Source organism: Hylobates moloch, unplaced genomic scaffold, assembly GCF_009828535.3.
Source record: "Hylobates moloch isolate HMO894 unplaced genomic scaffold, HMol_V3 SCAFFOLD_4, whole genome shotgun sequence".
Taxonomy (NCBI): Eukaryota; Metazoa; Chordata; class Mammalia; order Primates; family Hylobatidae; genus Hylobates; species Hylobates moloch.
In genome coordinates, this window is record NW_026652279.1 from 117526245 (window position 1) to 117540966 (window position 14722).

Here is a 14722-nt window from a genome sequence, read left to right on the forward strand (position 1 = left end):
CATCATTTTGTTTAACATGATTGTTAGTATAATATATAATATCTGAGTAGATATAGATAGATAATGATAGAGATATTGAAATATGCCTATTTCCAGTGACTACAAATTGTTATGAAGGCAAACACCCTTATATGACATATTTCATATATTAAAAAACAAAACTACAAGTCACAAAATTTTACTTGGTAGGAATTAGTTATCCACCCCTCAGTGTGGAGGGTTTTACCATCATTAAAACTTTAGTCATTATGCTAAGTGTGCGTCGTTTATTTTTACAAAGTTTCTTTCTAATCCGTGCCGAAACAATGGCACATTCTTTTTGGATCATTTTCTTAATAAGTTATTTTACATTAAATTCATGAAATTAACTTATTTGACATAGTATTTCAGTAATGTTTAACTGTATTATTTTGTATATTTTAATATATAAATATAAATTACATATTTTTTTTACATATAGCATGTTGTTTTGAAATATATATATTGTGGAATGGCTAAATCGAGCTAAATTTTTATTGCAACAGAGTTCTAAATATTATCCTATATTTTGGACCACAGATACAAAAATATGTAAAGTTCTTACATACAGACAAAATTTGAGATTTAGAAAGTAATACACTTGAGTTGAGGTATTTTTATTGCCAACTTTGAATTCTATTTTTAGTTGTATTACAATACAGATTTTTTTTCTAGTTTAAGTAATTAAAAAAAATAAAAAGCAATTTCCAGTTAACATAACCTTAAAATAAAGCGAACTTCCTCTGAGCTGTAAAGGGTAAAATTATCAATATAAGGATTATACTAAACCAAGTACTTGTAAAACATTTTGGCCACTATATCATCTTAAGGCAAATCTTTATCAATTTGTGCATATAAGTGTTCAAAAGATATCATTATCCTTGAATAACAAGAAAATGACAACTCAAAGCGATCTAATTTTTTTATGGCTAAATATGCTGCCAATACTGCAGAGTAAAGCAACACTGATATGATCCCAGTTCTTGCATTCTTCATATTACTGCTAGAGATCAGTACTTGTTTGGGATTCTAGGAAACACCTGCATTTCTTTCACAGAAAATACCAGTGAATGTCTATTTTTCCACAATGGAAAAATGTTTTATTATGTCTTGTTAAAAACTGATATAATTTCATCATCCTCAGTCAAATGTAATTCTTTCTGATTTATATACATGGGATTGATTGCATATCTTGTGTGAGATAAACAACAATCACACTGATGTATAAAAAGTTTTTAAATACACCAAAAATTCTTAATGTGCATTTACTTTATTGATCTTAGATATAGAATGTACATTAAAAAATGTATGTCTTTGTGAATGTATGTTTACAAGATAGGATTCTCTGTTGCACACAACAGAAATGGTTTCGGACTAATGTAAACATTAGGAGGTTATGCTGATTGTTAATATGCTGATTGATAATAGGATAGCTAATAAAGTCGCCAGTAAAACGGGAAGACAAGGCTTAGAAAAAGAGGAAGGAAATGGAGATTCTAAAGAATAAGAGCTGCTGTCACAATCATATGAGTACCATCTCACCACAAATATACACAGGTTGCCTCAGCTTTCATCACCACTACAAATATCACCAAGCATAATTGCCTATGCTGGTACCTTTGCTACAGATGTCCCTCAAAATTGATATGGCTGCCATCATTGCCGCTGTTGAATATCTTCATTGTCCCTGCTTGTTTTATTTTATTTTTATAATTTTAATTACTATTTTAGATTCATTGTGTATATGTGCAGGTTTGCCTGCTTATTTTAATCACTAAGAAAGATTCAAAGCTCCATGTGAACATTTATGTCTGACAAAAACTTCTATAGTAGGGAGAGTCTCCATACATAAGAAGAGGATTCAGTTGTTTTGCACCAAAATGAAGAGAAATATCCAGTCTGTTCCATATTATGGGATGCCAAAACCAATTTCCACCATTCTTTCTAGGTTTCAATTCCATTTATAAAAGCAAACAAAATACATTCCTAATAAAACACGGCACTCTCAACAATAGCCAAGTTATGAAATCAAGTGTCCATCAACAGACAAATGGGTTAAGAAAATGTACTATGTATACACAATGAAATACTATTTAGCTTTGAACAAGAAGTTTTGCCATTTACAACAATATGGATGGAATTGGAGAACAATATGTTATGTCAAATCAGCCAGGAACAGAAAGATAAATAGTACAAGTCTTCAAATATGTGGGATCTAAAACAATCAAACTCTTAGAAGGCAAGAATAGAATGGTGGTTGCTAGAGGCAGAGGCTGAGGGAGGGGGTGGTGGTCGACAGAGAAATGGAGGGATGGCCAAAGGGCACAAAGCCTCAGAAAGGAGGTATACTTTGGATTGTTTTTTTTGAGATCTATTGCACAGCACGGTGAATATAATAAATAACAGTCTGTTGTACATTTCAAAATAACTAAAACAGTAAATTTCAAATGTTCTCACCATTAAAAAAATGGTAAGTATTTGAGGTGATGGATATGTTAATTAGCTTGATATAGTCTACATTGTATTCATAAATCTTAATATCACTTTGTGCCCCATAAATATATGCAATGTACATTTGTCAATTACAAGAAAAAAAAGAGAATAATCTCTTTGAAACGATTCCTCACAAAACTGAATAAGAATTAACTCCCTTTCTAAAGAGAAGGAAGGAAGGAAGGAAGGAAGGAAGGAAGGAAGGAAGGAGGGAGGGAGGGAGGGAGGGAGGGAGGGAGGGAGAAGGGAGGGAGGAAGGAAGGAAAGATAGGCAAGCAAACAAACAGTACACAAATATATATCTTGCTGCATTCAGGTTGAGGTTCAGGAGCTCTAGGTGATACCTCATCTCTGGTTTTAGTTCTGGTACCATCATTATATTCTTCAGCATGTAGAGAAAAATGTTGAGATCACAAAAAAAAAGAGAATTTGTGTTGAATATGGAAGTTTTGATTTTTCAGCAATTATAAACCTTTAGAGGTCACACTTGTACAAAACTAAAGTTAACTTTCGTTAGGAGATTCCTTTGTTATATTTCTTTTCCTCCCTTTGTTGTATAAAAACAACTTTATTTGATTTAGATGATTAAGATCAATCTCCCCAGTCAAAAACTATAACCTCCATTGATTTCTTCTCACTCAGAGATGGAAGGGAACCAAAAGTCTGGGAGGTAGTTTTATTTCCATTTAAGTGGAATTATTGTATATCTCTGGACAGGGCATTTCTCTTTTGAATATTGTATCTTCACAAATGCAGAATGCAGAATTTTAGGAAAAGGAAACAAAGTGTTCATGAAAGGCTCAATGGGTGCAGTAGTAAGAGATTCCATTCTAATTTTTGTCTCTTGATATATAAATACATATATTCTAGTTATATAAGGAAGCTCACTATTGATAAATAGTGGGGGTGCTTTAACCTCAATTTTGAAAAAAAAAACAGGCATATAATCTCAATTTTGAAAAAAAAATCCATCTAAAACCATAGCTGCATCTTCAATAAGCCATTTCTCTTTTCAATAAGGTTATCTTCTGCATATTTTGTACATAACAAAAATAGTATTTTTTCACTGATTGATTGTGTGGGTACTGTTATGTTGAATAACATATGCTATTGTTGGCAGAAAAAAGGTTATGGTAGCTCATCTGTAAGACAGCCACAAATAATTTCTTCCCTTCTGGTATGTGGATGCAATTTTGCAATTGAGAGAAGGGGTTTATCCTTTCCTTCCACTTTTTGTCCATAGGAACTTGATTCTCCAGGAGAATCAGCTGAAGTTATATCTTGCATGCCTGAGACTTATTCATAATAAACCTCATGGCTTCTGCTTAGAATTCATGGAGTTTATGCTTTTGGAACACTGAAACAATTTATCTAGGAAATCAACCACCTTTAAGAAGATTGACAACCCTAAAACTGTTGAACTGTGAAAAGCCCAAAGCATGTAGAAAGGATCTAGAGAATAGATGCCTCTCTCCATATGGCATCTATTCTCTAGATTGTTTTACATGGAGGGAAAGAGATTGAAAGGGAGAGAGGGGGAGAGGGAGAGAGAGAGCGAGGGAGAGAGGGAGAGAGACACTAAGGAACACCAAGGAAACAGATATGTGAATAAGGAAGCCAACTTTGTAGTGGATACTCCAGTCAAGCCCACCCAAGCAGACACCACATGACTTAGAAATGAACTGCCCAGTTTAGGAGATTTTGTTACATAGATAATTGGAATTATGATAGATAAAAGAATCCAATCCAAACATAGTATCTCTCTCCATGAGAACATATTACTGACCCTTTATTGAAGAAAAGATTCAGTATAATCAATTTGATACCGAAGAGTTGGTTTGTCCCCTCTAGTTTATGGTACCATATCAGGTGCTCAGGTTGTTCCCTGCCATTGGCAACTCGGGCGCTAGGAAGAACTTGTAACTTGATTGGCCTGGATATGGACAATCTCTATTGTTTACTCAATTCACAGTCTCCATTGTCACCATTCTACCTATTTTTGTGCATATGCCTATCACACAAGCTGGAAGCCGAGAGTTACTGACATCATCTTTACAGTGATCTAGTTCCATAGCAAGGCTCTATGGAGAGAATTCATGTGGGAAAAAAATATTCTTACAAATTAAGACTGTTTTGAGTAGTTGTCACTCAAAAAATTCCAGTGTCTTTCTCACCAGCCTTCCAGTTATTATTTCTTCCAAGTTCTTGCTTCACAGCCTTTAGTTACTTCTGATGCATTAGTGCAGATGTTTACCTTAATCTCTTTTTTTAAAAAATATGAATCAGTTTATTTATAGATTTTATCTTTTCTCTATGAATGTTTTGGTTAAAGAATCTATTTACACGGAATATATATGGGAATTTATCCCAGTTTTTTTCTCAACCTCTTTATTCCACACAAATTAGCAATAATGTATTCTTCACAAATTTATTCCCTTTAGGTTTGAGATCACCTTTGCATTGAGTTGAACCATAGACATACTGTTCTTCCAACTAGTTTCAGAATGCCATGACGAATAATCTGTAAACCAGATTATAGTCTTTTAAATTTTATTTTTAAATAGTTTGTATTAAAAATTCTTAAATTAAAAAAATTGATAAACTAGTCTTAAGCAATTGAACTTGACATCACATGGGAGAGAGTAAGGATGCTGCTTATGTGACTGAATATGCATCAACCAGATGTTAGAATGCAGGTAGAGGTACAAAGCATATTAGATAGATCATATAGCACTCAAGCAGGTCAGATGCCATATCCCCTAATGTTCCATGGTTATTCACTCAGTCTTTAGTCTTGGCTAGGACAAAATCTGTTTTGTTTTGTTTTTTTTGAAGTTATTTTTTAGATGCTTGACTCCAAAACCTAGGGAACTTCACTGTAATTATGTTATCAGGGATTTTTATGGCCTCTTTACAACTTCCTTTTCCATTACAGACATTGTGATATTCTGAGCCATAAGTACTGCATGGCAATGATGCTTTCAGTATTGCCCAAACCAGCTGGAAAATCTTGTCTTGCTCTAAAACCCACTCAAAGCAGCCAATCTTTTAGGCCATTTAGGGGATAAATGAGAGCATTAGAAATATTTTGTCTTCAAGAATCCAAGGAAATCACCTCCTATATCCCAACTTTGTAATGATAGAAGATTCAAGGTGCAGAGCTGTTCACTTTGGAGGGGATATCTAGCATCTCTTAAGCAAAGAAACAACTAAATTCATCAACGTAGCAGGTCATAATGTTTGTAGCAGACCTTTAGCATGCATATATCTTGTAAAAGAAATTAAGAACTGATATACAGTTCCAAATAACATTATTTAAACTAAATAATGAATTGTAGTAATGTCTTATTTAACCTTGATATGACAAAGGCACATTGAACTTATAATAGGATACAGCCAAGTGAACTTTGAGGCATGGTAGAAAACATGTATTGCTATCTATTCCAGATAAAAGCCAGCATGTCATAATACTCTTATAATATTCTCCATTTCTTGCACTAAATATGACAGTATTTTCCATCCTAAAAACTGCATACTGATTGCCAAGGACTGTTTGATTTGTTCAAGCAAATAAATTCACCTCACAAATAATAGCTATAATTGCATTTGCAGATGATTAATCTTAAAACAATTCACTGCCATTCTGAAATAATCTATCCCTAGACAGTGGAAATGTGGATCTGAGAAGACTCAATAGCCTTGAGCCTTATGGTCCTTCAACATGACACTAATTCTTATAATTCCCTTGAAGTTAGAGCATTGGAATTGATTCGCTATCTGTTATTTTGGTAGTTAGTGAGAGTTCCAAATTTTTCGTCTTGACTTTTTCTACCACCATAACCATTATCTCTGTGTCAGGATAACATTGTAGATGTTCTTCCAGTTGGTAAAAATATTTATCATAATAATAAACCCAAGGTATGGGGAAATAAATATACCATGGGTGATAGATATGATCTAGCCTACCACGTTTTGATCCAAACCCCACTTATCACCTCATTCCATAATGTTCACTCTGATCCATGGACAATAGGTACCTTCTGGAATATCAAGGAGTTGGTATTATTTTAGAATCAGTGTCCAAAGATTTGAATGTCATTGAATCTAATGTAATATATAACTCTGAAAGAGTTGATAAAAGCAGCAGTATTACCTATGGATGGTCAGAGAATTTCTATTCTTCCATCTGCTCTATGTGACTGAGATAAGAGTCCCACAGGTGGATAATTTTATTATCCATATTATACTTTATGTAGAAATACAATGAAATGATGACAATATTATTTAAATTTTTTCCACATAATAATCCAAGTAAATATGTCTACTTTACATAGGGACTACATTTTTATAGTTTGCAATCAATGAGTAGATTTTCAAAATTTTAGTATTAAAATATAATTCTGGTTAGATGAGTTATTCACTGCTAAAAAACCTAAATTTAAGAAGCATACTGGTCAATAGAGATGAGCATAATCTGTCTCCAAAAAGCAGATAAATTATATGAATGAAAATATTTTTATTTCAAAATAATCATGTTGTTTTATTTTTAGTGGCTACAAAATTCAGAAACAAGCTTGATAAATCTAGAAAAGACCAAAACTTGTTACTAAAATGGCTCAAGAGAATTTATTCAAAAGTATTTTTGCCTACTAAATATATTTTATGGTATTAGTACTTTTATTTTAAGTAATTTTGCTACTCAGACACATTTTCTCTAGTAGAACACAAGTATAAATATGTTGAGGATTCTCTAGAGTAATTGCAATTAGTGCTTGATAGGGGTTTAATTAACAACAAAGAAAACACATATTAATGACACAGGCTGTTTTTGATTAATAGCATATCTAAATTAATTACAAACATTATGTTAATATTAACTGTATATTGCTTTAAAACATGACTAGAATTTATAAATGGATAGAAAAATTATTTCGTTTTATTTTATTTACTTAGTCTTAAAAAATGAAAATATCCTTTATGAGTTAAAATATTTAAGGCTAAAATATATTAACATTAACAGTATTTATTTTGATTGGTTATTTTTACTTCTCTTTATCATCTGTCATATAATATTTGTTAAATTGCTATATTATCAAAGATGCCTTTCTGATATAAAACATCAAGTTATATTTGATCTCTCAAACACACAATCAGTGATTGCCAGAAGAGTTATTTATTTCTAAATGTAGACAAGGACTTAAGAGCCCTGGAATTTCTCAGGTTATTAAATAAAAATGATAATTACTGCATAAAGTTCCTGAGAAAGTCTTCTTTCTCTTACTCTTTTAATCAACAAATATTAATGTGCTTCTACTTTACTAGTCTTGGTGATATGTACTGGGGATATATAGTGAATAAAGTATAGATAGTTGCTGCTTAGATGAAGCTGATATGGTTTGGCTATGCCCCACCCAAATCTAATCTTGAATTGTAGCTCTTACTAATCCCACATGTTGTGGCAGGGAGTTGCTGAGAGGTAATTGAATCATAGGGGCAGGTTTTTCCCATGCTATTCTCATGATAGTGAATAAGTCTCATGAGATCTGAAGGTTTTATAAAGGGGAGTTTCCCTGCACAAGTTCTCCTCTCTTGTCTGCCACCATGTGAGACATACCTTTCTCCTTCTATCATGATTGTGAGGCCCCCCCAGCTACATAGAACTGAGTCCATTAAACCTCCAGACCCCAGAAAGGTAGGTCCACTGACAGCTTACACCATGCATCTAGAAAAGCCACAGACACTCAATACCAGTTCATGAAAGCAGCCAGGAGGGAAGTTGTACCTTGCAAAGCCACAGGGATGGAACTGCCTAAGACCATGGGAACCCACCCTCTTGCATCAGTGTGATGGGGATGTGAGATGTGGGGTCAAAGGAGATCATTTTGGAGCTTTAAGATTTGACTGACCTGCTGGATTCCAGACTTGCAAGGGGCCTGCAAACTCCTTGTTTTGGCCAATTTCTCCCATTTGAAATGGTTGTATTTACCCAATGCCTGTACCCCCATTGCCTCTAGGAAGAAACTAACTTGCTTTTGATTTTACAGGCTTATAGGTGGAAGATAATTGCCTTGTCTCAAATGAGACTTTGGACTGTGGACTTTTCAGTTAATGATGAAATCAGTTAAGACTTTGGGGGGCTGTTGGGAAGGCATGATTTGTTTTGAAATGTGAGGACATGAGATTTGGGAGGGGATGGGGTGGAATGATACAGTTTGGTGGTGTCCCCATCCAAATCTCATTTTGAATTGTAGCTCCCACAATTCCCACGTGTTGTGGGAGGGACCCAGTGGGAGGTAATTGAATCATGGGATTGGGTCTTTCCCATGCTATTCTCATGATAATGAATGGTTCATGAGATCGGATGGTTTTATAGATGGGAGTTTCCCTGCACAAGTTCTCTTCTCTTGTCTGCCACCATGTGAGATGTGCCTTTCACCTTCCACCATGATTTCGAGCATCCCCAGACAATCAAATTAAATCCATTAAAACTCTGTCTTTTTTAAATTGCTCAGTCTCAGGTATGAATCTGTCAGCAGTATGAAAACATATTAATACAAAGTTTACCTCAAAGCTGCCTATTTGACTTCTCTAATTAAACTCTGTTTATTCTTTAATTACCTTTTTTTTACTGCATATTTTTCTCTCCACCAGTCAGACAAAATTGATCTCATTGTGTTTGCCAATAACATCTACCTTACTAAAATGTATAAAATATACTTACGTCATATATTTCATGACCATAAATATGACATTGGGTAATCCTCTTGTGTTTTCTGAGAATTGTTGTAATCCATTGTTGTTTTATTCTTAACCACTATTCTATTATATACATGCATGTTTCTTTGCTCCTCTTCCTCCACTTTCCTCTGAAGTAATTATGCTGTTTTAAATACTTTTCTAAATTCTCCAAGTGGAGAATTTTTTAATTGTATTTTGAAATGCATATAATAAAGTTCAATTCCCTGGGTATATGTAGATCCAGGCACATATTCCAGGTTTCTTTCAAAATATATAGACAGGGAAAACATTCAGAAAAAAAAACACAAAAATTACAGAACCATAACTCACACCATATTGATGTCCAATGATGAACTTTCCATAGAGATAAAGCCAATAAAAAATCACCTCTACTGCTAACTGGATAATAGTCTTCAAAGAAAATGATTCCAAAGTGTAACTGGAACTCAGTAAAGAGGATGAGAACAACAAAAGAAATATAGGAACATTTATTCTGAGTCATTCTGGAACTCAGTGAAAGAATTTATCCTGAGAATTAAGTAGGTAGATATTGACAAATGTGACTACATGCAATATTAGCTGAAAAAATTTTGTGTTTTTAAAAGGTAAGTGAAGCTCCAGGTGAAGACACACAATCTTTTAATATGTAAGTGGTGGAGGTTGAGATGAAATGACTTTGTAGACTTTACTCACAAAATTCTCAGTTGCTCCCAAAAAGGTTTACACACTTAATATTCATATGTTTTGAATATGTGAGACAGCTGTTGTTTACCTACTATTGAGTACAGAATTGGGAAGAATGGCCCATCATTTTTCAAATCCTTAAAATAATTGTCACTTTTCTCTAATTTCCCTCCTCTCATTCTCTACTAAACCACTGAATTGCTCTGTACTCATCCTACTCCAGGTTTATTGCTCTTGTGAAAATCTGAACTGACTTCTACATGCTAAGTTCAATGTTCTGTTCATGGTCTTCATCTCATTTGCCTTCTCTATTAGTCAGGGTTCTCTAGAGGGACAGAACTAAAAGGATAGATGCATATATGAAGGAGAATTTATTAAGGAGTATTGACTCACAGGATCACAAGGTGAAGTTCCACAATTGACCATCTACAAGCTGAGGATTAAGGAAGCCAGTCTGAGTCTCAAAACGTCAAAAGTAGGGAAGCCAACAGTGTAGCCTTCAGTCTGTGGCCAAAGGCCCAAGAGGTCGTGGCAAACCACTGGTGTAAGTGCACGAGTCCAAAAGCTGAAGAACTTGGAGTCCAATGTCCAACGGCAGGAAGCATCCAACAAGGGAGAAAGATGAAGGTCAGAAGACTCAGCAAGCCTGCTCTTTACAACTTCTTCTGCCTGCTTTATCTAGCCATGCTGGCAGCTGATTAGGTGGTGCCCACCCAGACTGAGGGTGGGTCTACCTCTCCCAGTTCACTGACTCAAATGTTATTCTCCTTTGGCAACACTCTTACAGACACATCCAGAAACAATACTTTGCATCCCTCAATCCAATCAAGTTGACACTCAATATTAACCATCTCACCTTCTAAACATTATTTAATATTTTATCACTCTCTTTTAGAAACACTTTCTTGGCCCTGCTTTCAAGAATCCACACTTTCTTGCTCCTCTTCTTTTTTTTCTTAGTACCTGCCCCTTTCTACTTCATTCTCACCTTTTTATCTGCCTCTTTGCTTAACACAGGAGTAGGATTCTGATCTGAGATCATAGACTTCTCCAGCCACATTCACTCACTTGGTAAATTTATCTGACTCTAAAATAAATATCTTAGGCTCATAGTTGTCCCTTAAAATTCACCTTGTTTACCCAGATAATATTCAATATGCAGTTGATCCTTGAACAGCACAGGTTTGAACTATGTGTATCCACTTACACATAAATTTCCTTCTCCCTCTGTCACTCCTGAGACAGTATGACCAACCCTGTCTCTTCCTACTCCTCAGCATATTTAACTTGAAGATGATGAGAATGAAGACCTTTGTGATGATCCATTTTACTTAATAAATTGCAAATATATTTTTCCTCCTTATGATTTTTGTAACATTTCCTTTGCTCCAGCTTAATTTTTTTGAAAGTATACAGTATATAGTATGCATAACATACAATATATGTGTCCATCTACTATTTGTTATTGGTAAGGCTTCTGGTCAAATGTACGCAATCATTAGTTAAGTTTTTGGAAAGTCAAAAATAACGCAAATTTTCAACTATTTAGTAGGTCAGTGCCCCAAATCTCTTATTGTTAAAAGTGTCAACTTTAGTCGCTTGGTTATCTCAAAATTAAGATGTCAAAATCTAAATTTCCAATCAGGCAGGTCAACCTGTTCCATGCTCCCTTTTCTCCACCTTAGACTGTGGTAGCTCCATCATTTCAGTTTGTGATTAAGCATCTTTAAATTGCCTCTGGTCTTCTCTTTCTGTCACATTTTAAATCTAATATATCAACAAATCTGCCTGACTCTTCCTTGAAAAATATAGCAGGATGAATCTACCTCCCACTTCCACCACTGTTTTTGTCCTAGAAAAAGCTATTATCTTTAACTTGAGTAGTTATAGTGATCTGCTAACTAGTCTACCTACTAAATTCTTTTCTTGCTACAGTCAGTTCTTAGCATAGTTGCCAAAGTTATCATTTATAAATGTATGTTCATCCACGTCATCTTCTCATTTTACTTAGAGTAAAATAAAAGTCTATAAAATAGTCTGTAAAATCTATAATATGTAGGGTTAATTTCTGTCTGTGACATTATTGTATACTACCATCTTCCTTGATTATCCATTTCTGTTTAGGTGGGCTTCACTAGTTTTCCAGTGCTCCAGGGTTCCCCATGGCTCTCCGTCTTTGTACTGGCTGTTGACTCTTCCAAATGCCCATGACACATTGCTTCATTTCCTTCCATTTTTGCTCATCTTTCACCTAATCAGCGTAGTTTCATCTGACTACTTTTAAAATCACAAGACTGTCGGTATAATCCTCCCCACTTACTCTATTACATTTTTTTCCCATAGCATGTTTATCTTTTAAATATACTACCTAATGTAATTATTTATTTTCTGTCTCCTCTCACACTACAACACTTACGAAATATAGCACATTTACTTGCTTTATTCCCTGTTCTATCCCTTGCATCTAACATAATCCTTACTAATTGTTGAATAATTGAGTTGGATGGAGGCCTTGAAATTAAAGAGAACTTCCTGGATTAGAAACAATACCAGGGCAGGTACCACATTTGTCTTGTTCCTGGACACATCATCCATGCCTAACACCATGCGAAGAACATAAGAAGACTTTGGTAAATTTATGTTTATTTAACAAATTACCTCCATAAAAAGTTGATTTAGCAAGTATATTGAATTAGAGTATATCCATTTACATTTGGTAGTACAAATATTTTGCTCAGATATTTGAATTTTACCTAATTAAAATTATATAAATATGTACTTATGAAATGAGAATATATCTTACTTATAGTTAAAAGATTTAAAATAGGTAAAAATTTGTATATGTGTATTATATATGTATATAGATATAGATAAATATGTGTATATATATGTGTGTATGTGTGTGTATATTCATAACACACACATATTTTAGTTTGGCAAATTACATCACATTAAAAATAGTCAAGAAAGAAAATATTGTATAAATGATAGGGATTTTACATATGCAAACAACTAAAGACAGAATGTAATTTTAATCTAATTAATATCATGTACTTGTGATCACTGTAGATTCAATTTGATAATTTTTAATTTTTTTAAATGGATTTTCACTGTGTTGTCCAGGCTGGCCTTGAACTCCTCGGCTCAAGCAATCTTCCTGCCTCAACCTCCCTAGTAGTCCAGATTATGGGCAAGTGCCAATCACAAAGGATCCATATAAAGTAAGATAAAATGTGAAAAAAGTAGACCACTGTTGAAAATAATGAAATTTTTATGATAATAAATTGTAGTCTAAATTGTAATATAAATGTTTGCTTGTGTAGCATCTAAGATTTCTGAACTAGTACTCAAACTCTAATTAAATCACACAACAAGAGGATGGAAATGCAATTCAATTAACAAGATTCTTCTTTTTTGATACATTTGATTCTTTCTCCTTGGTCTATTTCTTTGATATTGCGTTCTGATTTTTGAATGTCACATTAGCTAATAAAAATCAACAAGAAGCTGAAGAGAGTAAGAAGCCCGTCACATTGTTGAATTGCTGTAAATATAACCTCATAATGAATGATGCATTTTGAAAATATATCCATATGCTTCTATCTTGGTCAATGTAGCAGCACATAGTAGAGAGATTTGGGAATTCAATTGCAGTTTTTAAAATTAAAATACTTAAAAGTGAGACATTATATTTACCCAGTGTTAAAGACACAATTATTCAATTAGTTTATTTTTATTCTGAAAGCATATGCTGAGCATCTAAGAGCTATAGCTTTAGTGAAATTATAATTAAAGTTCATCTGTTCTAGAGAGACTTACAATCCAAGAGCAGAATCAGATATATACACAACAAATTAGGGAAGATATAAGGTATTGAGTTCAAAGATGAAGAAGTATAAAAGGAAGGGCGGGCATGGTGGCTCACGCCTGTAATCCCAGCACTTCGAGAGGCTGAAGTGGGTGGATCACTTGAGGTCAGGAGTTTGAAACCAGCCCAGCCAACATGGCAAAATCTCACCTCTACTAAAAATACCAAATTAGCCAGGAATAAGTGGCACATGCCTGTAATCTCGCTTACTGGGGAGGCTGAGGTAGGAGAATCACTTGAACCCAGGAGGTGGAGGTTGCAGTGAGCCAAGATTGCATGACTGCACTCCAGTCTGGGTGACAGAGTGAGACTCCATCTCAAAAAAAAAAAAAAGTATAAAAAGACATGATGGAAATGAAAGGGAGGTAAAGATTATATTGTAACAGAATAAATGATCTAATAATAATTTATTTGCACAAGCAAAAGTTTTTTAAAAAATTAAAATTAGCGTAAGTTTAACAAGGTATTGTTAAATACCTAGTGTTAGGTATTTGCCTAAAGGGATTCCATCATTGTTGCTGGCATCTGAGCCTGCTCTGACTAGGGAAATTGAAGAAGAAAGGTAGTATTTATAAATGTTCTTCTTTACCAATGTCGAAAGTGGGCTGCCCAAGCTCTGAGGGTAGGGTCCTTGGAAATGAAGTTGGCTGTCTTAGGTCTCCCTGGATAGTCAAAGTAGCCTAAAATTTAAGAAAATAATTGCATTGACTTTTGTCATTTAAAATGAATGAAGCCTGAAGTACTGAGTCGTCAGAACTTCTGAAATACAGTCATGGGGATTCTCTGACGGCTCAAATGTTAATGGATCATGGGGAAAACTGGGAGGTTATCAGAAAATAGGACAGATAGAGTTATTAGAAAATAGGACAGATAGAGTAGCAGAAGAGGCACTCAAGAGACTAAAGACAGTGTCTGATATCA

General features: G+C 34.2%; 1 pseudogene; it reads right to left on the minus strand.

The window, feature by feature from the left end:
* Positions 1 to 14722, minus strand: part of LOC116467491 (hepatocyte nuclear factor 4-gamma-like) — a 154421-nt pseudogene that overhangs the window by 120356 nt on the left and 19343 nt on the right.